General features: G+C 36.6%; 1 protein-coding gene across 6 annotated transcripts in view; it reads left to right on the top strand.

The window, feature by feature from the left end:
• KAT6B (lysine acetyltransferase 6B) overlaps positions 1–20,991 on the top strand; it is a 108,828-nt gene that overhangs the window by 31,972 nt on the left and 55,865 nt on the right. The window lies entirely within an intron of this gene.

The following is a 20,991-nucleotide window of genomic DNA, read 5'->3' as shown; positions in this document are numbered from 1 at the left end:
TTGTTTACCAAGGTTAAGCATATGTAATTCCAGAGGCTACATATTTTAAATAACACTACTAAAATCAGAATTGGTTTAAAATAATTTTTACTCTAAAATATACCAACACTTAACAGCTACAGTGTTGTAAAATATCCTATGTTTGTTGCTAAAGAGTACTAGTATAGTTTAAAAGTATGAGGACTGCACATACTCACAGGAAAGCTACCACAAGCTGTAACAAATGTGCCTCCCAATGCCGAACAAAACAATTATTTATTAAAATTCCTTTTTCTCACTCCAGCAAAACATGACTTCTATTCTCAAGTTGAGTAAGATAATTATAATTTTAATGTAGTAGAGTTTATAGGATTTTATATTACAGGTTTCTTTGTATTCCTAGGATGCAGTTGATAAACATGACACGTATGGATGCACGCAACATTTTTATTCTAGAATCAAGCAACGGGTCAGAGTAAGCTTGACATGCATTATAAAGAATTACAGCAATACTGACTGGTGCCCCAGAGTGGATCAGCACATGGTCATTTCTTCAGTCATTTTTTTGCAAAGGCATTAAAAGGATATAGCTGTTCAGAGTTCTCCTAAACCTTGCTGAAGGTAGTTGTGGGTGGTCTTTGACTTGTGTGGGTGAAGAAAGAATAAAGTCTACAATAAGTGTTCTTTCATCTAATAGTTACTTAATTTATTGGCACATTATCTTTAAGGATTTTAACTGTTACTGTGGTTTGAGAGCTTGATCAAGATTTGTAAGTCTTGAGTTTGCTTCTCTGATCTGTCATCACTGTGTTGTGCTATAATCTGCTGCTTCTGAACCTTGCATTTCTACTAAGGCTCTAGAGTGCGTATAAAGGCACCAGTGACAGAAAGTGGCTGTCAATGGTGTGTTAGTACTGGGAACCTCTGGCAAGATGTCAGCTTCAGTCTGTGTTTTTCTGAGTCTTCTTCAGATTCTGCTTTGGCTGTTGAAATGTTAGCTAACAGTGTTTTGGCACGTAATTGTTGGTTGTACCTTAGAAGGCTGATGACATGATGCTTTTCACCTCTGGGTAGCTATTAGAAATACGATTCTGGCCCTTTACTATGGGAGGTTATCTTGGCTATTCACAAGTTGATGTAAATGATGGAGAGTCTCAGTCCAGTTCAAGAACAGGCATCCATTTTAGACTTAACCAGGGTAATTTCATGGTATTGCAAATCTCAATAGTCTGGCCTGTTGACTCCCTGTAGCACGGGAAATATGTTAGGTATTGCCCTTTAACACAGTCATTCCTGTTTTGATTTCTTAGAAAGTGTCTGAAGCCATCTGAAAAACACATTTGAGGAAGCTGTACTTGTTGTACATGCTAAAAATATATTTCCCAGTCTTGTTGCAGTGTGATATAGCAAGCTGGCAGGTTTCTTCTGTTATCTCACTTTCTTGGTAGGACCTGGGGCCTTGCGGGTGACTGCCTGTTAATTGCTGCTTGAGTCATGGGGACGGACGTGGCTGCTTCTTAGACCAAAGATGTAGCAACTAATTTTGCTAACAGGACAGAGGCTTGAACTTAGGCTTGCTTGATTTGGATGTGACTGAACCACCACCTCATTTTTCCCATAGGCAGGGGAAAAAAAGGAAATTCTAGTGTTGTAGCAGATTGACAGGTTTTGTATGGGTGGGAAGTATCCAGTTTCTATGCTTCTTTCAATAGTGCTAGTTTCTTCTGAAATACATCCATCTTGGATATACACTACTGGAATGGGTACAAGATGCTTAAGGTGATTTCTGGCCCAATATGCAGAAGAAGTAGTGATATTGGATCTACAATTTCAGTGAAGGGGGAAATGGTACATTTTTCAAGGATATGTGCTTGCTGGTTTACTTTCTGCTTTCCTACATTAAAAAAAAGAGAGCAACTGCATTCACATTGCAACATTGCAACTGCAGTCAATGTCAGTCAGATGTACTTTGCCCATCTTCCTTTAGTGAAGTTGCACTTAATGGCCAGATCAAACAGTTAACTTGTACTCAACTAAAGCTGACAAGTAGGTTTTATGGAAATTGAGAGTGGTAAGTAGATGCCTTTGGAAGCATTACTGCTGAAACAGGAGGGAGGGACAGCTCTATCTGCATTTTTGTTTTTGATATTTCACATAATGGTAGAGATGGTAGTCAGCTAAACAATTCATATATGATACTGGATTAGATATGACACGTAGTCCTTCTTGGTGAGCTGGATAGCCATGGTAAATAGCAAGGAGGAGGAATACTGGGGTTGTAAGTGTGAGCATGAGGGATATATTTTGAGAATTTGGAGCTGAGGAGATAGTGAAGGAAATATGAGATAGGTAATCCAGTCAGAAGCCAGATTTCACTGTGTGTTGTTCTGGGAAATGAACTGTTCGTAAATGTCGAAGATTCTGGGTTAAGCTAATGTTTCTTAGTATGAAACTAAATACTTCCAAAATCTCCTGGGTTTAAGGGATATTTCATAGCTAAAATAAGAAGAGAAATCCGTGAGTGTGGTTTTTCTGCCTTTATAGCAATAGAAGCAGATTTTACCATCTTGTTTAAACATCTGCATATTCCGTGCAATTAGCCTGCTAGGATAGCAAGACATGGTAAGGAACAATGCTTCCATTTCTTTGATGTGATGTTCCTGGCCTTTCTGACCTCTTCTCTCCCGTTATGTTCCTATTACACAGAACTGGTTTCAAAACCCACATTTTTTCCACTTCTCTACCTTAATGAAAGATGCAATAAAGCTAGGATTTGCTTAATTTTACTTAAAAAGATGATCCAGGATTCAAATTTAAGCTCTTTTTTTTTTTTTGTGGAGTTTTTTGTTGTTGCTACAGAGAGACTGAATATAAAAATGAAGGCCCAGGATTTTGCTTTGGTTGCACTGTTTGGCATGTATTTGTAAGAGCTTAAGGTGGAATCTCTTGTATATACAACTGCCCCCTATCCTCTTTGAACTTGTGTAATGTAAGTACAAAACATTATTTGTACCTGTAAAGTGTACAGTGATATTTTTTGATTTGTAGAGCTCTCCAGAACTTGTAGACTTGTAGTAAGAGTAATATGCTTTCTGGTGACTGGGATGAAAATTTTTAAATGTTAAAAAAACTTAAAATTTTCAAAACGTATGTATGTAGTACTGATTAGAGAAATGCATTTGAAGTATTTTGTTTTATGCTTCTCTATTTGCTTTGCCTTTCTGAAAAATCAATATATGCATAGGTAATGAAACCAGAAATCAGACTAGGTTAGTTTCCTTGGTAGGAGGTGCAAATACTCTTACAACTTGTTTGACATGACTACAGCTTTATTTTCTGAAGGCACAATTAATTGTGTTGATTCAGCTGTATGCTTGGTATCAATACCTCAGTCCGTGCCTACAGAGTGATCAGTGTCACATTGAGTGCTCTGTGGCAGGATCTATCTAACAGAGTTCTGTAACACCAAGCCCAGGGGGGACTAGCAGCATGAGCAGCAGCTTGCTTTTGACAGCAGAATGTCCTTGTTGCTATTGATTAGATTGTTCAGTGAAGTGAAAAAACATTGATCCAGCTTTAAACTGGTAGTTATATGATAATCCTGGAGATGAATGAGTATCAAGTGAAGTATTGCTGGGGGGAGTGGCATGGGGGGAATCCAATATTGGGTTTTTGTGTAGCTAATACTAGGCTAATAATACTTTAAAAATAGATGTTTTATTTTGTACATCAACACTAAATTAAATTCAGCTAATAAATATGAACCAGATCTTTCTGTACAACAGGTGCAAATAGCCATAAAATGACATACGTCCTCTCTTTCAAATTCCCCAAATCACTGTTCTCTGTTACTCTCTAGTCTAGGCACTGGAAGTAATGCTGGTATTTTCACTGGTGGGGTGGGGTCAGTCTTCCAGTGTTTGGTGTCTGATGGATGGTTATGTTTGGCACTGAGTGGCTCTGAAATAACGTACGTATGTTTTGGAGCCACAGTCAGTTAATTCATGTTGTAAGTCCCATCTCATCCCCCTGTTACCTCTAAAGCTATCTGTATCATGTTACTTTTTCTTTGGAAAGCTAACTTATTTCTTCCTTTTTTTTTCCTCTGCTGAAATGAAGATTCTTGGGGTGCTGTGGGGTGTAATATGAACTTTGAGCTGACCTTTCTAACACTTGATCTCCTGATTGATAGGTCTAGAAAAGAACTGATTGAAAGTAATGTTGTCTAATATACTGTGCATTTGTTGGTGTTCTTGATGCATCTTATTCATAAAAAAGGTCATAGGTTTTACTGCAGTGCTTGTATCTAAGATCAGGGTCATATTAACTCAGTCTCATATTTTCTCATTCTATACCATCTGTTTCTTTGTGTTGTAAAAACATTTTTTATCTGATTGCAAAAATATCCCCTTCAAATAATCATACAATTTTATACTAAAAATGTACTTTTATTATTAGTTCTGCATGACTTTCTGGTTAATGTGCGTTTTAGGTATAAAAAGGAACAAAGAAACAAAATATGTTTATTTCTTTCAGGAAGGCATTAACTATGGGCAGGACCTTTCCCAAATGGGAATTTTCTTTATAAGTCTAAGCATTGAACATAGCTCATAGTATCATTTCTGCTTTTTCTTTTTTTTTTTTGTACTTATGAATGAGGGGATTACGTTTTTTAAGAGTTTCTTCACTTTAAACAGTTACTTCAAGACTCATCCAGGGCATTTTTTTAACATTTTATTGCTTACTTGTTTTGAGAGAGTTTTATTTGTGTTAAAGCTCAATCTTCCTTACTTTTGCAATATGATTTAGTAGCTTCATACAGAAATAAATGGTACTAAGCTTGAAGGAGCCAAAAATTATTTCAGTATTATTCCTGTTCCACTATACATTATTTCACTGTTTTCTTTTGGTGTATTTCTCTACTGTCTTAACTGTGAGATCTAATAGTCTTCCAGGAAGGTTAATGTTGACAGAGGATCTTCCCCCCTCCATTACCCTTGAATTTCCTAGTAAAACACGAATGTTTTCTGATCTTATGTTTACCCTGCAGTCTTGCTTTGTACACTTCTTGTCATCATGATTGTTTACTTAATTGAGAAACTTGAAGTGGCAAATCAGTTGAAGTGCTTGGCTGTAGTTGTTGTCCTCAGTAGTGTCAAAGTTGTGATGATATTGCAACAGAACCTCGTTGCATCCATTGCCTTACATGTAGAATTCAAGGATGTGCACCTGTGTGAAATACACATTTCCCCTTTCCCCTGCCTCCCTGCTCATCTGGATATAAACCTGTTCTCTTGCCCACGTTGTGTATTTTGTTGCTCTAACAGAATTTGTTGTATGTAGGTGGGGAATTTAGAGGGCTGTTACATTACATCAGGTGGGTGTAACTTAAGCCTCCAAGTTCACAGGGGTTATTCAGCTGTTTTATTTCTAGCATCATCAATTATTGTAACTTTTGATTTGTGATTAGGTTACTGCTGCTTAGATGGCAGTTGTAAGAGTTTGCAGCTCTGGCATGCTGTTCCTTTTGCAGAGCTACCATTGAGGAACTATTGGGAAAGATGTGGGCTTAAAAACTGTTCAGGAGGCAAAAAACTATACATAAGAGATCAGTTCTTTAAATTACACATATGTTGTAATGTAAATGTCCAGACAAACCCTTTTCTATAATCTGAGTTTTGCAGAAGGTCCTTTCATGCAATGAGGAAGTGTACATTAAAGCTACATACTGGTATAAAAAATAGTTTCAATGACAAGTGTGCTTTCAAAAACATCTTTAATGGGCTTGAAACTATTGTACATGTTTATTGCTATGCAAAAATGCTCTTTCTAGCTTTACTTACTTCATCCACTGAAGTAGTGTGAACTAAACTTCAGTACTTTTATCCACATGCACTATTTATGCAGAGATATGTTGCTGTAGGAGACAAATGCCAGATGGTTTTTGGGACATTGAAAAATCCCCTTTTCCTCTGTCATGGTCAAAATAGAAATTTGGTATTTCTGGTGTCCCTCCACCCCCCCCAGTCACACAACCAAATAACTTCATTGTTTGTTTTTTTTTTCTGAACTACACAGTCCATACAGTTTTTTTGCTTACCTAATAGCCACCAGTTTTTATTTGTAAGTGAAAAGGTTTGTTTGCCAGATGATCACTTTTCATACTGAAATAAAATGGAGGCATCTCACTTAATTCTTCCTGATATAGCAGAATAAGTGGAAGGGTCAGTTTAAAAAGTTATTACATTTTTTGAGGTAAAGCAAGTAGTCTAAAACTACTTGCCTCAAAAACTACTTCTTGAGGTAAAGGATAGTCTAAAACTATGAATAATGTATTAGTTTGCAGGTGTATTGTCTTAAGAATAGAATTACTTCAGAATTACTTTAAAATACTATGTCTAGGACAAATAGTGAAGTTTTTTCAGAGAAATTATGCTTGCTTTGATCTCTGAACAGATCAAGTACAGATGAGTGCATGTTGATTAACTCTGCTAAATTAGAGCATGGAATGAAGACTGACAGTCACTTGTAAATTGCTTTACATTGCAGATGTCCCAGAAACTCTTCATTTTGACAGTTACTGCACAGTCTTCTCACTTTTATCTCCAGTGTCCTTGGGAGTTTGGAGTGGAAAGGAGGTTCCTTGTCTCTGTAAACTTACAGTCTCTAAGCTGAAAAGTTCTTGGTGTAACCGCTGCTGAGAATGAATTAATGTTAATTTGTTATGTTACTTTCTCAGAGCTGACACCTTGTGATGAAAACTCTGCTGTAGATTTCTCTCCTTTTTTTCTCATGTATCATTTAGGGATTACACGTCTTTGAAAGCATTTAAGAAGAATAGACTGTATAAGCCAATTTTATAAACCACTCACAACTTACTTGTCTTTCAAGGAAAATCCTCTTCAGAATGCATTACTTAGTTCCTTAGCTTCCACTTTGTGCTCTTGCTAAACAAACTCAGTCAAAATTAACTGATATCTGTACTAAGTGGCCAGTAACATTTGAAGTGTTCTGACTGTGAAGAATATAGTATTTGTTGTGATGCAAAGGTACTTGTCCTTTCTGCTTGTTTGCAACTCAGTTGGTGATCAAATGTGGAACTCCTGCTGCAGTGCATGGAAACCTGGCAGGGGTCGTGTGCAGCCTTCGGGTCTCCCGGGCGGCACCGAAGAATGGTGCTGTTCACTCAGTGCAGTCCAAGGAACTGAAGATAAGAATAGTAAAAATAGGAAACCTTTACAGGGATGTCCTAAATGACTGGAAACATTCCCTCTTCCAGCATTCTCCCTCTTCCCTTCTTAATGGAAGAAAGCAAACTGGTTGCTATATCAATACATAGCTGTTTCATAGATTTACATGGCAGGTTTTTGTGGGTCGTAGAGCAGAGTCCCAGTTTGGCATGTTTGTGTTGTGACTTACGTAGCTGATGTAAAACCTTTAGGGAGTTGATATTAACACTTCTGGAACACCAGTTGATCCCCCCTCCCTTTTTTTTTTTTTTTTTTTTACTTCTGTTTTCTGGGAGCAACACTTTTGCCTGCCTTCGTAGTCTTATTGTATCAGTTAGAGTGCCTTGGCCACTTAGGGTTTGAATTCATTATCAGAGGGACCTACAAGGGGGTTTAAAAGTACATTACCAAGAAAAATAGATTTTTTACTTTCTTTGTGTATTTTTAGCATATAGTTTGAATTAATCAAATATTAATTTAGTGGCAGGTTGAAAATTTAAATCTAAGACTGTTTTGAAATATAAAAGTGATCTGTGCTTGATCTGAGTGCTACTACATGTATTCCAAATGAGAAATAAACCCATGGCTGTTACAAGGAGATTCCTGATCTCAGATAAGTGCCAAAGAATAAGTTGTGTGATTTTGGTTTGTTTCTCAAGTTCTATCAAACATAGTTTCCATAAATAGTTTGTAATTTTAAAAAAAAAAAAAAGAGAGATTAGAGTGAAAAGTTAGTTTCAGTTGCTTGATTCGGGTATTTCGGGTTTTAAGCTTTTCTATATTTTGAGTAATAAAGTTATAGAGGGAGTTTTGTGTGATATTAATACTTTCCCCTTCCTTTCCCCCCTCTCTTTCCTACTTTCGTCATGTTTTGTTGCTGTCATCTCTCTTCAAGTGTAGATTTATTTCTCATTCAAACTCTTGTTTTCTTTGGCAGGACCTACAAGCAAGTCTGTGAAATTATGTAATGTCTGAAAAGTTATGTTCATGATTAATTAGCCTATCATGAAACTATTTTGGTGTGTGTGGAATAACTAGATCGTATTTTTTATTTATTTGGCAGTGGTAGAAGGCACTCTGGCCAGACCAAGTAACTTTAGCATGCTTTGTATTAACTATTCTATATATTACCTTATTACATTTGGAACATGTAATACATGTTTTTTTTATTGGTCACTTAATGTGAACCTCCCATTTCCTTCAAAGGAAACTAGCTCGGGCTGCAGGTATGCCTTATTTCCCAAATTGTAAATTTTACAGTTGTTTGCTTAAAGCTGGGCCACCCTTTAAAAGCCATAGTCAAAGAAAATTTTGCCAGAATTTAAAAAAGGGAGAAATGTAAGTAATGAAGACTTCTAGGTTGCATTGTAAGCATCAAAGTAGAGAGAGAGAGAAAAAGCCTCTTCTCTGAGTTGGATTATACAGAGTTCTTTATAACCTGTTATTGAAGTGATCATGTTTTAGACAAGTAGTTTTCAAAACCTTTTCTATACTTCTTAAAAATTCTGATTTGCATCACTTAAGTGCTATTTCACAAATCTTTGCTTTTTGCAAATTTGAAGGAAGTACTGTGCTCACCCTATATGTAATTACTCATTTGAATTAGCTTTGCTGTTAAAAAATACCCTATGTAATTTTTTGTTTTCACTAAATTGATGGCATTCTTTCCCATGGTCTAGGTATAAATGCTTAGTTTTAAGCATTTTAAATACTAGAGACTTAAGCCACCAGCAGACAAGAGCTGTGAATAATAGTTTTATTTAGACTGTTAAGAAACAGTGGTATAGCCAATCTTCTTGGTTGTGTCTCAGGATTGACTATCTACTTGGTACTTTGGACTGGTTAAGGGAGATACTTTTCTGATGCTAGCCTATATGGGAGCCTCAAATATGTAGGCTGTAGGGATCAGGATTTCAGGCTTCCTGGCAAGAAGATTTTTGTTGTATTTATTTGTTGGTGCTAAAACAGCTGAATAGTGGGTATACAAAATGAAAAATTGACCTGTTTTACATGTTTCTTGGTTTTACAGGTTAATCTAGTCCTAAAGACTGCTCAGTAAGTTATAAGGGATAGCTGCTTCTCCATTGAGATATCACATTTTCTCCTAAAGGAAGAGGCAAGGGTAAAATCTCTGCACAGAAAATTTTCTCGTTAAGTGGATTCCTGCAGTGTGTCTTAAATGAGTTTATCAGAGTGTCTTGTCCCAGCCATGCTCTGCACTCATTTGGAATTAGATCAAAGAGAGTGTTTTTGTGGTTGCACTGCACAAGAAAACGTGCAGTGGAAGTAGTTTAAGTATCACTAGTAAGACTTTAGTTTTAATGTGCAGGGCCCTTAACTGTGGGTGATGATGTAGGTAGAGGTTCTTTCACTGCTTAGTTCTGTTACTGAATGGAAGTGAACAGGAACTCCTTCCTGTTAAATAATCCTGTCAGAGCTGGAGGGAGGTTGATACTAGAAGACTTCATTTCAGACTTGGGTACAGTCCAACAGGGCTGTTAGATGGATTTGCTAAGGGACAATTTCTTAATACTTTCCTTTGGTTATGCCGTTTTTTTGGAGTGAAGTTGCTTATCACCACCTGTAGGCTATCAGCAGTACAGTTGCCTTCTTCAAGGCAGAGCATAAACACCTTGAAGCACTATTTCAAAACACCTCACAAAATTACAGTCAACAATCTGCTGGCTGAATGAACTTTGTTATCACCCCTCTCCTGTACTTTTTTTTGTCCCCTTGCACAAATGCTGATGCTAGAACTCGTATGCTTTCCTTGAGTAGTAGGGCAATTTAATATTATTGGTAGGGCAGAGAACGCCTTCATGGGCTTCACAGAGTTTGTTTAATACTAGGGACTTTGCAGTAGTGTAAAAGATAGATTAAAAACAAGTGTTTGAGAGCCTCACTGGATTTGTTTTTAGAAGGCATCACAGCAGTACAAGTTGCTGCAATAATTTCTTTTCATTCCCCCTTCCCCCCCTCCCCTGCCAGATTAAATGTAATAGTTAGGCAAATTTTAAGCCTGTTTCCTTCAAGAGACTTTCATTTAATTTTGTATAATAGACCTACTTGAAAGCATTTCTAAGAAAAACTGGTCTTCTCTGAAGGTGTTTACTGGTTTTGTTCAGAGCTGTTTGAGCTCTGTTTTACATCCCATGGCTAGTTAACAGTGCTTTATGATATTCTAGTGGAGATTATTTCACTCTATTTGTAAAATAAACTACAGTGGTCTAGTTTTTTAATTATGAAATGGCTTCTCAATTTAGGAGGGGCTAATTTTTCACAGTATGTCAGTATCAAAAGTGAGGTATACATATAGCACAGTATACATAAGCAGGGACTTAGAGCAATCTGTTTCATTTGTTGGAAGTGCCAGCCTCTTAGGTAACTCCCTGGGGTATTGGGCTACCGTGCCTATTCACCTTTATTATTCTCTGCCCTGGATTTCAGCACTTGATCAAGCAAAAAACTGCTACCCTCCCAGGTCTTGTATAAAATATGCTGGATGTGCTTTATGGATCTGGAAGACTTTCAATGGTTTTGTCCTCTGAGCGATGATCTGTAAAGGTAAATGCCTGCAAGTCATTTCAGTGTCTTTGCTGTTGAATAAACTGCTTTTCTTCCCTCAAGAATAAAGTTCAGTTCCTGTCACAGGGGGAAAAAAAATAAAGCTGTTATCATTTAATCAGCTGTTTGTCCAGCTTTCTCTGCCTTCAGAAAGGAGACCAGGAATGACATAATTTTTAAATAAATAAATGAATAAGTATATTTTCATTACTTGTATTGCTCTGTAGCTCACCTGGTAGAGTAGTATCCTTGTGCCGGTGTTTTTTACCAAATAGAAACCAGTGATTAAGCAACAAAAGGTCAATGGCCTGGCTGCTGCCACTTGTTCCCTATAGGAGTATGTGCTTAGCTATGTTAGTTCTCTGGTACTCGGGCCTCAGTAAGAGACTCTCAAAATAACTGAGCAGAAAGGATGTCAAGTTATATGCCTGAGTTAAAACTAAATACTTTTTAGACAAAAAATCCACACAATAAAACAAGGAAACCAAACCGTAGCGCTCTCTATTTAAAGCTTCCATTTCCTAATCACATCAGTGGAAGAAATCTAAGGGAAGAGTTCTCCTGTAATCCCATATCAGATTCTGAAATTTGCAGCCCTAATAATGCTTCTTTGGTCCTAATATTTTTCCCTTCAGGGTTTTGAGGCAACTAGGCAGGATATGTCTTGTCTTTGTGCAGAAATTCAGCTACTTCATCTTAGAGTAGAACAGGGCTCTGCTTGTTTTATTTAGAATTGCATTTCAAACACTCACCCAGTTTCAAAAATACCTACTTCTGTATTTAGTATACCACTATTCAAATCTAGATCATGTTGACAGTAAACTTGCCCCAAAGAGTAAACTAGATAAAATATGCATATGATCAATTTAATATGCAATTAAACATTTTCCCTGAGCAATTAGCATCAAGACAACTAATAATTATCCTGTGCCACACTGCAAACATTATACACATTTATGTAGGATGACTTTGGGTAATAAGTTATGAATAAAAATATGCATGTATACAAACATCTGAGTAAACATAATATCATGGCAATGAAGCGTGTGCTTTTCATACTGGAGTTTATTTAATCTGCTTAAAAACAATACCTTTCCCCAAAGAATGTAAAAACTGACATGCTCATGGGATCATGATCTGCGAATTGCACCACTGCTTACTTGCTTGTGATTACGTGTGTCACCTGCTTCATTCTACTTGCATTGCAGTAAAAGATCAAATTTTGAGTTGGAAAGTGCAATCCCATTTGAACAACTGCATACACGTGACAAAACCCGATGGATTCCATACCAAAAAGTTTGTAAGTCTCCTAAGCCTATGAAGAAACTGAGATATATGAAGACAGTATGGAAGTTTGCAAACGATGAGCAAGATTGTAGAAAGTTAGATACATAATGAACTTTAGCTCTGAATCAATACCTAGAAGTGTACTGGATGGTAAGATTTTTGGAAGGGTTACACATTAATGATGTGGATGCTTAACTGCATGTTGTCAAACATGTGGATGACTTGGCCAGTGATACAGAAGGTGAGGTCATGATGGGGATGATAATGATATGTAATTGCTTAAAGCTTAAGTACATAGTTTTTGTTATAGAGAGTGCATGGCTAATAACAGAAATGTGTGATGCTCTTAAAGACATCTAAATGGATTTAAAGGATTAAGTTTCGAGGGAGTTGGGAAGAGTAAGAACTCATTATTTTGGAAAAAGAAAAATTTGAGATACATAAAATGGAAAAATGTCACTTGGAAGATGTGACATACTTCCACTGGTGATAGATATGTAAGGAGTAATGCCACTTACGTATAACCTGCTTGATTGGATCTGCAGGAGTGGTCTGACTTTTGTTTGTTGGGACTCAATGGACTACTTGGGAGAGGGCTTGAAGAAAAGCAAGCCTGTTGTTGGTACACCTGAGGTTGTTTTGTGTGCCAGATGGAAGAGCACAATTTAATAAACAAACAAACAAAAAAGTATTTTAGCAAGAAACTAGAGACTAAAATGTTTAGACTTTGAACCATTCGCTGATCTCATAGTAGGCAACTAAGGGAACAGAAAGGATGCAATTTGGTGCTGAAAAGGAAAAAAGTTTTGGAGCCTCTCAAATTTTAACTGTTCTTAAAATATCATTTCAGATGAGTCTGAAGAAGACAAAAGTTTTATGTCTTAGGTGCAGAGAAAAATGGAACTGAGTTATCTTTGTATAAAATCTAACTTACAAATATGTTTTGAATTAATTTCCCAAGAGTACCTTGCAGAAGATGAAAAAAGGGCACAAACCCAATTGTGTAACGTTGTCTATGTGCAGTATTGGTAGTGCATGGTCTGTTCAGGTTCATCTATTTGATAGAGACAACTTATATTCCTGAAGAAACTATATTGCCACAGGTATTAATAACATCTGAAAGGTATTAAAATAATTTTCCCCCTTTTCATTCGAAACCGTTGAAGATAGAATTTCAAGAAGTCTGAAGACGGCTTGGCCCAAGTTTATGTTTACACAATGTAGATGATGGTCATCAGAATTACAGGAAGGTAGAAAGCTGCAGTGTATATAGGATGTATTTACAGCTTGAGCTATTGATAATCTGACTGCTAAGCACAACTACCTTATAGTGGCAGATTCTGTAGTTAGACTCCAATTTCAGAGTGGAGAATGCAGAAGAGGAGACTTGAGGATAGCCTTCTTCATAGCTCAGTTATGTTAAGACCCTTGGTTACAGAAGATCTTTTATTATTTTAAAAACACTTCTTGCTACTACAGTGGAAAGGTGAATACATTTTTCTGTTGTTTAGTCCCAGGTGCAGGACAAAAGCAAGAAACCTACACATGAAACAACAAATTCCCTTCTCCCATTCAGGAGGGAAAAGCCACCTTTATCCTGTAGGGCTACCATAGCGTGCTGATATTGCCTAGGATAGAGTTCATTTTCTTTATAGTAGCTAGTATTGGGCTATATTTTGGGGTTGTGTTGGAAACTTTGTTGATAATAGAGGGATAGCTTTTATTATGGCTGAGCAGTGTTTACCCAGAGACAAGGCATCTTCTGCTTCTCACCCCTCCCCACCAGCAAGGAGGCTGGGGGTGCACAAGAATCTTGGAGGGTACAGAGCTGGGACAGGTGATCCCAACTGACTAAAGGGATGTTCCATAGCATAACATATTTTGCTCATTATATAAAATGGGAGTAAGAAGAGGGCAGGGAGGTACATTGAGTGATGGCATTTGTCTTCCCAAGTAACCATGACTCATGATGGAACCCTGCTCTCCTGGAGATGGCTGAACACCTGCCTGCCCGTGGGAAGTGGTGCATGAATTCCTTAGTTTTTTGCTTTGGCTATTAAACTTGTGTTTATGTAAATCTATGAGTTTTCTGCTTTTACTCTTCTGATTCTCTTTCCCATCCTGATGTTGGGGCAGTGAGCAAGCAGCTGTGTAGAGCTTAGTTGCCAGCTGGGGTTTAACCATGACACATGGGAATCAACAAAAGATCACAGAAGGGATACAATTTAAATAAGTATCAGAGTTTGTTGACAGAAATGGTAGCAGGGCCTACATGTATCCAAGGGTTGTTTTTAGGCTGACTTCAGTAGCCCTGTGTCTGTTGAAATTGGACTACAGTTTGAAAGCCTCCCTTCTGTAAGTGTAGAGGCTTTATATTAATTCTGTTGAAAATGAAAGCTGAGCCTCCAGAGGACTGTGAGACTTATCTGTATTTTTGAGCTGCTGCTTTACACCCTTCTCTAGAAGATGTATCCTGTGCTTGCTTTGGGTGGTGGTTTTTCAGCAGAAAGTGGATTTTTAAAAAATTTTCAGTGGATAAACTGCAAACAAAACATGAATGCAGGATGACTTATGTACAACTAATTAAGGGAACTGGGACAAATGAATAAAACTCTTTCTAGAAAAGGTATGTGTGTACTTTTGTGAGGGTTTTTTGTGGGTTTTCTGTTTGTTGTTTGTTTGTTTGTTTGTTTGTTTTTTATCAGGGTTTCTTCCCTGCATGTTGGTCAATATTCACTGTGCAGACCACTATTCTTAATGGTTTTCTTCCAAACAGTAATAAATTGAAGTCAGTTTTGGTTTTGTTTCTAATATGTTATATTATTTGATGAAACAATAGAAGTCTTTTGAAATGGAACTCTACTTTTATTTTCTTTTCCAGATTTCAAGGAAAAGAGACTTTTGAAGCCTGAAGTTGCATTCTGTTTTCTAAGCAGTAATTGTTGAAAGTTCCTCTATTGTAGGTTGTATTGCTTCCCAGATTGGAAGAGGTAGCAGGAATGTTCCTTTTAGTAACATAAAAAAAGAAACTGTATTTAGAAAAGTGTCTATATAAGTGTATGTGATTTCATGCATGTCTTCCTCAGTACAGTGCTTTTTTATGAAGATGCAGGTTAGTTTTTTGCTATTCAGTTCCATCAGCAGTAGTGTTGCTTGAGGACTGCTGAAGTTATTACTGAGGCACACAAAGACACATGGGGAGCTGTGTTCAAGTTGGACACATCATGTCCAGGGAGGTAGATGATGTATTTTCCTGTAAGAGCGAGTTAAAACACTTTAGGAGAGAACTTTCTAAGCATGAAAGATCACACTGTAGGCCTGGCCATATTTTTCTGGGTAGGGGGAGCAAGAGGCAAAATTTTTTTTTGTTTACACTTTTTGGCTTTTGTTGAAAAAAAACAACTCAAAACAAACCGACCCACCAAACAATCAAAAACACTGGTGTGTTCAGGTGAATAGAGTTCCTAAACCTATTTAAGGAACTATAGATTTCTTATGGGCTGGTGTGGGAGAGTGTTTCCCTTCCTGCTGTTAACTCTAGAAATATATCAATTTGGATTCACTTTCACAAGTTTCCCACCTCATAAGGTGTGCAGAAGTGAGATTTCGAGTTTTCAAGGTGATATTTCAAGAACATTATATGAGAGATGATCTTTCGATGTGTGTTCTTACAATCTTCTTCGTCAGTCATCGGCTGATTGCTTGGGGCGTGCACTCAAAGTGGAGATCATGGACTTGTAAGAATGTGCTTTGAACTCTGAAATCTAGTGTTACTCTTGCAGTTAGATGGCTTTGGGGTGTGTGAATCCAGGAGGACATGGAGCATTTTAAACCTATCACTTTTGGATAATTTATGTACCTGTGGCAGTTACATTGTATATCGTAATGCCAATACAGATACAACCTTTGAAAGTCTAGGAGAGGGCTGTGAGAAGAGAAAGCCACTGTGTAGTACAGAAATCGGTTTTATAGAGCAAAAGAAAACATGAATCTGTGTTCCAGCAGTGGTGATAATCTTTGTGGGGAAGAGGAGAAGTTTCAGGCTGTAGTTCTTCCTCAACATATACCATTTATGCAATTTCTTGACCTAAAGGTGAAATAAAGAAAGTTGGCACCCTGGTCAGTCCTCTTTTCTTGAAACTGTCCTTGGGCTGGCTTTTGCTTTGTGCTCTTTGAGTGCATGGGCTACATGAAGGTTTTCAGCAGGTTTAATGTTTTCACACTTCTGCAGTAATAGTTTTTACCATTGTTTGACTTAGTGGCTTTGTGGGCCTGTAGAACTAACATGGAAGCTACTGGATAGTTACTCGAAGTTGTTTTAAAAAACTGGAGTTCAGTTTAACTTATAATAACTTAGAATAAGTAGTTCCAGAAACGTGATGGATTTTTTTTTTTTCAGATGTGGAAAGTAAACTCTATTTATTACACACAGAATGGGTGCAGTAAAGGGATTGCAGCTGAAAATACTCATATTGCCTTGTCTTGCCTGTGACCAAGAGCAGCTGCTTCAGTAGCTGAGACTAGAAATCAGTACAGGTCACTGATTTAACTTTTGCTTTCCGGTATTAATATTTAAAAAACCAGTATTTAGAGATGCTACTGGTGGTATTTCTTGTTCAAAGACTTTTTTTTTTTTTTTTCAAACTATGATAAAAAAAAAGAGCATTGATATCCCATGAAGGTACTTTGTGAAAATGTTAGTATTCTGAGAAGGGAAACTTGCTGCTTCTGTCCTTCCTAAGGCTGTAAATAGGCTGGGATCAGAACAGTGGACCTGTACTGAAGGTCATGGCAGTTTTAGTTTTCAGTAAAATTTGCCTCTCTGTCCTGTTAACCCTGTAATCACTTGCATGCTGTTTCTTTTAATAGGGTAATGGAGATCTAAAGTTTCTGTGTCATGAATAAGGACGTGTCTTCCTCCAGGTTGTCAGATGGTGTTGAGGAGTTTCCGAAAAGGTATTGAGAGGCAGCTGCAAACTGAACAGTTGAGGTTTTTGGCTTACTAGTCAAACTTAAATTTCTTGTGAGTGTGTGCTAAACGTTTAATTTCTTGTAATGTGTGTGTAACACTTAATGAGACTAGCACTTAAAACTGTAATTGTCTGTACACAGCTAATGCCTAATAGTTTTCAGACAATCTGTTCAAAGCCTCAGAGTGCTATACTATGCAAATAGTAATCTTGCTTTCAGTGGGATTTATAGTTGTGGGTAATGGCATATTCAAAAGTAAGACTTTTCAGGACCTAATGTGACTTTTTGGGGGTGGGATTTTAGAACATGCTAAATGCTTTAAGTATTTCATGGGAATTATAAGTATAGTCAGATAAGCATATAAATTCCTCAAGCACAGAAACTACAGTAGGTAAAAAAATTGTTATCTTGGGCTGGAGTTTTGAGACAAGTTCTGATGTAAGGTAACAGAAATCCAGCTGAATTTTCACCAAGGATTGCTTTTTATGCAGTGGCAAAACCTGTTAGCTTCTCAGAATAGATAGCTGGGAGTCATTAAAATAAATAAAATAATTTACTGGTTGCATAAATGACTTCTAAGTCTTTGCGTAAATATGGGAATTGTACTAGTTTAATTAAATGCTAATGTTAACTGTGTTGTTCTTTCTAAATTAGTGATGATGTGAAAGGTGTCCTTGACCATGGCATGGGAGTTTGGAACTAGATCTTTAAGCTCCTTTCCAACCAAACCATTCTATGATTCTTTTTTTTTTTTTTTTTTTTTTTTTGTGGACCAGTCAGAATGCAAAATATATAAAGACTGAGAGAGTGGTAAGGATAGTGAGTCCTTAATGTTTCAGAATGTGTAAACTATGCTGAATAGTTGAAACTCTTTGGTGGAGTTTCTGGTGGTTTGAGGTTTTTTCATTTTAATCAGTAATGAAACACTTATTGAAGGCACTAAACCAATATGTTTCTATTACGTTTATGTTTTTTATTCTTGTGTTCTGAAGTGACTGAAATGATGAAGCTATAAACAAAATTGAGTGTGCACACATTCATAAAATTTTTAGTGAAAACTGTCTTAAGCATAAGGATAATCACAATCAGTTATTGTTTAGAATGGTTTTGAAATTATAAATGTTATGAAATTATTTTTTTGTGGTGTGCTTTGGTGGTGCTGTGTCATGATACAGTACATGGTTTTAACACTAGAGGGTTGATGGACTGCAGTGGGGTTATGTATGAGGTTTTAAGGGATTGATTGACTATGACAGTTGGATGTGTGGTGCTTAAATAAATATGGTTCAATTTCTACTTGGAAAGTTAAATTAAAAAACCAACCTGTTTACAGGTGCTGAGTTGATGTTATTGCTCAAGTGTGTGTGTGTGTGTATATCTGTGTATATATATATATATATTTTTTTTTTTAAATCCTGTTGCCTGACTGCTCTTTCTGAAGCTTCAGTTTCTGAACACAAGTGTGTGTTGGCATAAGGTATCAGTATTCTGTAAATTTGGTCTCAGTGTGATTGGAAACGCAGTTATTAGAACAAGGCAGCCCTTTAAATTTGGATGTACAATTTCCAGTGACCTGAAAAACTAAGTGGTTTTGCAAGTTGTGACTTACCTTGTTCACGGAATTAAAGGGATGAAAAATTCTTTTCAGCTTTAGTTCTGTTGAAGTAATAGTATGTTGCTGGGTAAGCATTATTCAGACCTATCTTGAGTGACAGAGCAGACACCATACTCCTAAAGGTTTTGTAAGACAAATATTAATGTGGTTCTTAAATATTAGATAAAAAAGGTACTTTCCTTTTAAACTGAGAGTGAAAAACAAGAAAAATATTACTGGTTCATCTGATATAAAACATTGCAGTGTTGAATAACTGACTATACTACTTCCTGTAGGAGATGAAATGAAATTAACCTTCCTGAGGACTAATCATTGTTTTTAAAAAGATAATTATATATGATGGCTATATTTTAGAAGATAAACTAATGACTAGGAAAAGAGATTTTCTTTTAGAATTCTCGTAGATTAAGGTAGGAGGTGGAATGCTGTTTGGTCCTACATTCTGCTACAGTTAGAAAACCAGCCAAAAAACCCCACCACCTCCCCAAAATATTAATCCTGAACCCCCTTAGTTTATCCTAAATGAGACAGTTGTGGGCCAGAACTAATACTGCCAGTATTAATTTAGTTTTATTTTGACTGTACAAGCTAAAATAGTAAGAAACTCCGTTTTGTTTACTGTGCTGACAAGCATGTGTGTGTATTCTTAACTTTCACTAGTTAAGAGATCAGCCCCTGTAATACAGTTATTAATGTAAATGGCTTTAAAATATATATTGGAGCCTGTGAGTTTCTTGAAAACTTGTGTGCAAAGTGATAGGATTTGCGAGCTCTTTGTGATGAGGTTTGGTATGGGAACATCAGTCTTTGTAGCCCTGAACTGCCAACAACCTTTGTCCTTTATTTTACCTTCAGTGAAAAAGGGCGGGGGGCGGTGGTGGTTTGAAATAGGGAAGTAAATGAATGTTGGCTAATGGCCATGTCTTTTCCTAGAGCAAGAAAAAAATAATCTTGGAAAGACAGATGAGATTGTGGACCTGGATTTGAATGATATGTGATGTTTTGTGAATTATTTATCAGCGCGAGCATTTTTGAAATGGCTAAAGCTCTGTTATATCAAAGGGAAGGAGATGGTATGGTTGCCAAGAGGAGATTTTTACCAGATTCCACTAAAAGAATAATATTTCTTTTTAAATTATCTGTATTAAACTTTTAACTAGCAGTTAAGAAATGTCCACACAATGCTACAAGTTGCATTTGGAGAGCTCTGGACCATTTTTCTGCTGCTGATTATTGGTATGTTTATGTTTGGAGTTTTTTTGTTAACATCATTTTGCTCCAATGACATATCTGATAAAAGCAAAATGATTTGACAGATCTGCTGAATTATGATATCTTGCAAGAATAATAACTAACCTTATTTTATTTGTATATATATTTGTTTTTAACAAGTGAAAAATCCTGCAAATCGGTAAAACTCTTCCCACCTATAGAATTACTGATCTCATTCAATGCCATCCTGCTAAAACTGACAAAGAACATCAATAATTTTTTTTTTTGAAGAATGGCTGTTTTGAAAAACTGCCAGTTTTATAACCTAAACAGTTTTTTTTATCTGCATAACAATTTAATATTTCAACTATCCATACAATCCATAATGGAGGTTTTAGTAATATGACAGAGTGCAGATGATGTTTGTTCTTACTAGTTATAAAAGGTAATAGCAGTTCCCTTTTGTAGTTAATGAAAGAGAACACACATTTCCATACTTATGAAAAGACACTTCAACTCTTGTGTTTTATGTCTGTTCTTTGGGGTATACAAGTATGTCAGTATTTCACTAATTGGATTGTGAAGAGTTGAACAGCAAGCAGACCTTGTGAGGACTAAGTTGTCAGAAAAAGTAGGATGCTTGGAGTATATTTATATGGAAGTGGTTGTAGGCTGGGGTAAGGATATGTGTGCTCCTCTTGGATGGGTAGGACAAATTTGCCTTGCTGGTGTTAGTATTTTTCAGAGTCTGCTGCTCTGCTTAAGGTGATCATGAAGCTTAGTAACATAACAGTAGTTTCAATATTTTTGTATTATGTTGAGATAAGGGCATATCTACATGCAGCTAATTCCTTCATGAGAATACCCTTAAAAACAAGCATTCCCCACTTCCCAGATTTGTAATGGAATGGAGATTTATAGGTCAAGTGAAGGTAGTCTGTCAACTTTCAAAGTATTACATCATAAAGCGGAAATGTAAAATGAAGGTAAAACCAATAAATAATTACCCTGATATATAAAACTAACAGCATTTCTTACCTAAATCTGGAAACTATGAATGCAGAAGAAACTATTTTAATTTATGTGTTGTTGTGAGATGAGCTGCTGGAAGCCAGTCTGGGAAGGTACTCTATT

Source organism: Pseudopipra pipra, chromosome 8 (genome assembly GCF_036250125.1).
Source record: "Pseudopipra pipra isolate bDixPip1 chromosome 8, bDixPip1.hap1, whole genome shotgun sequence".
NCBI lineage: Eukaryota > Metazoa > Chordata > Aves > Passeriformes > Pipridae > Pseudopipra > Pseudopipra pipra.
The sequence above is the reverse complement of the archived record's forward strand: the minus strand, read 5'-3'. Positions and strand labels throughout refer to the sequence as shown.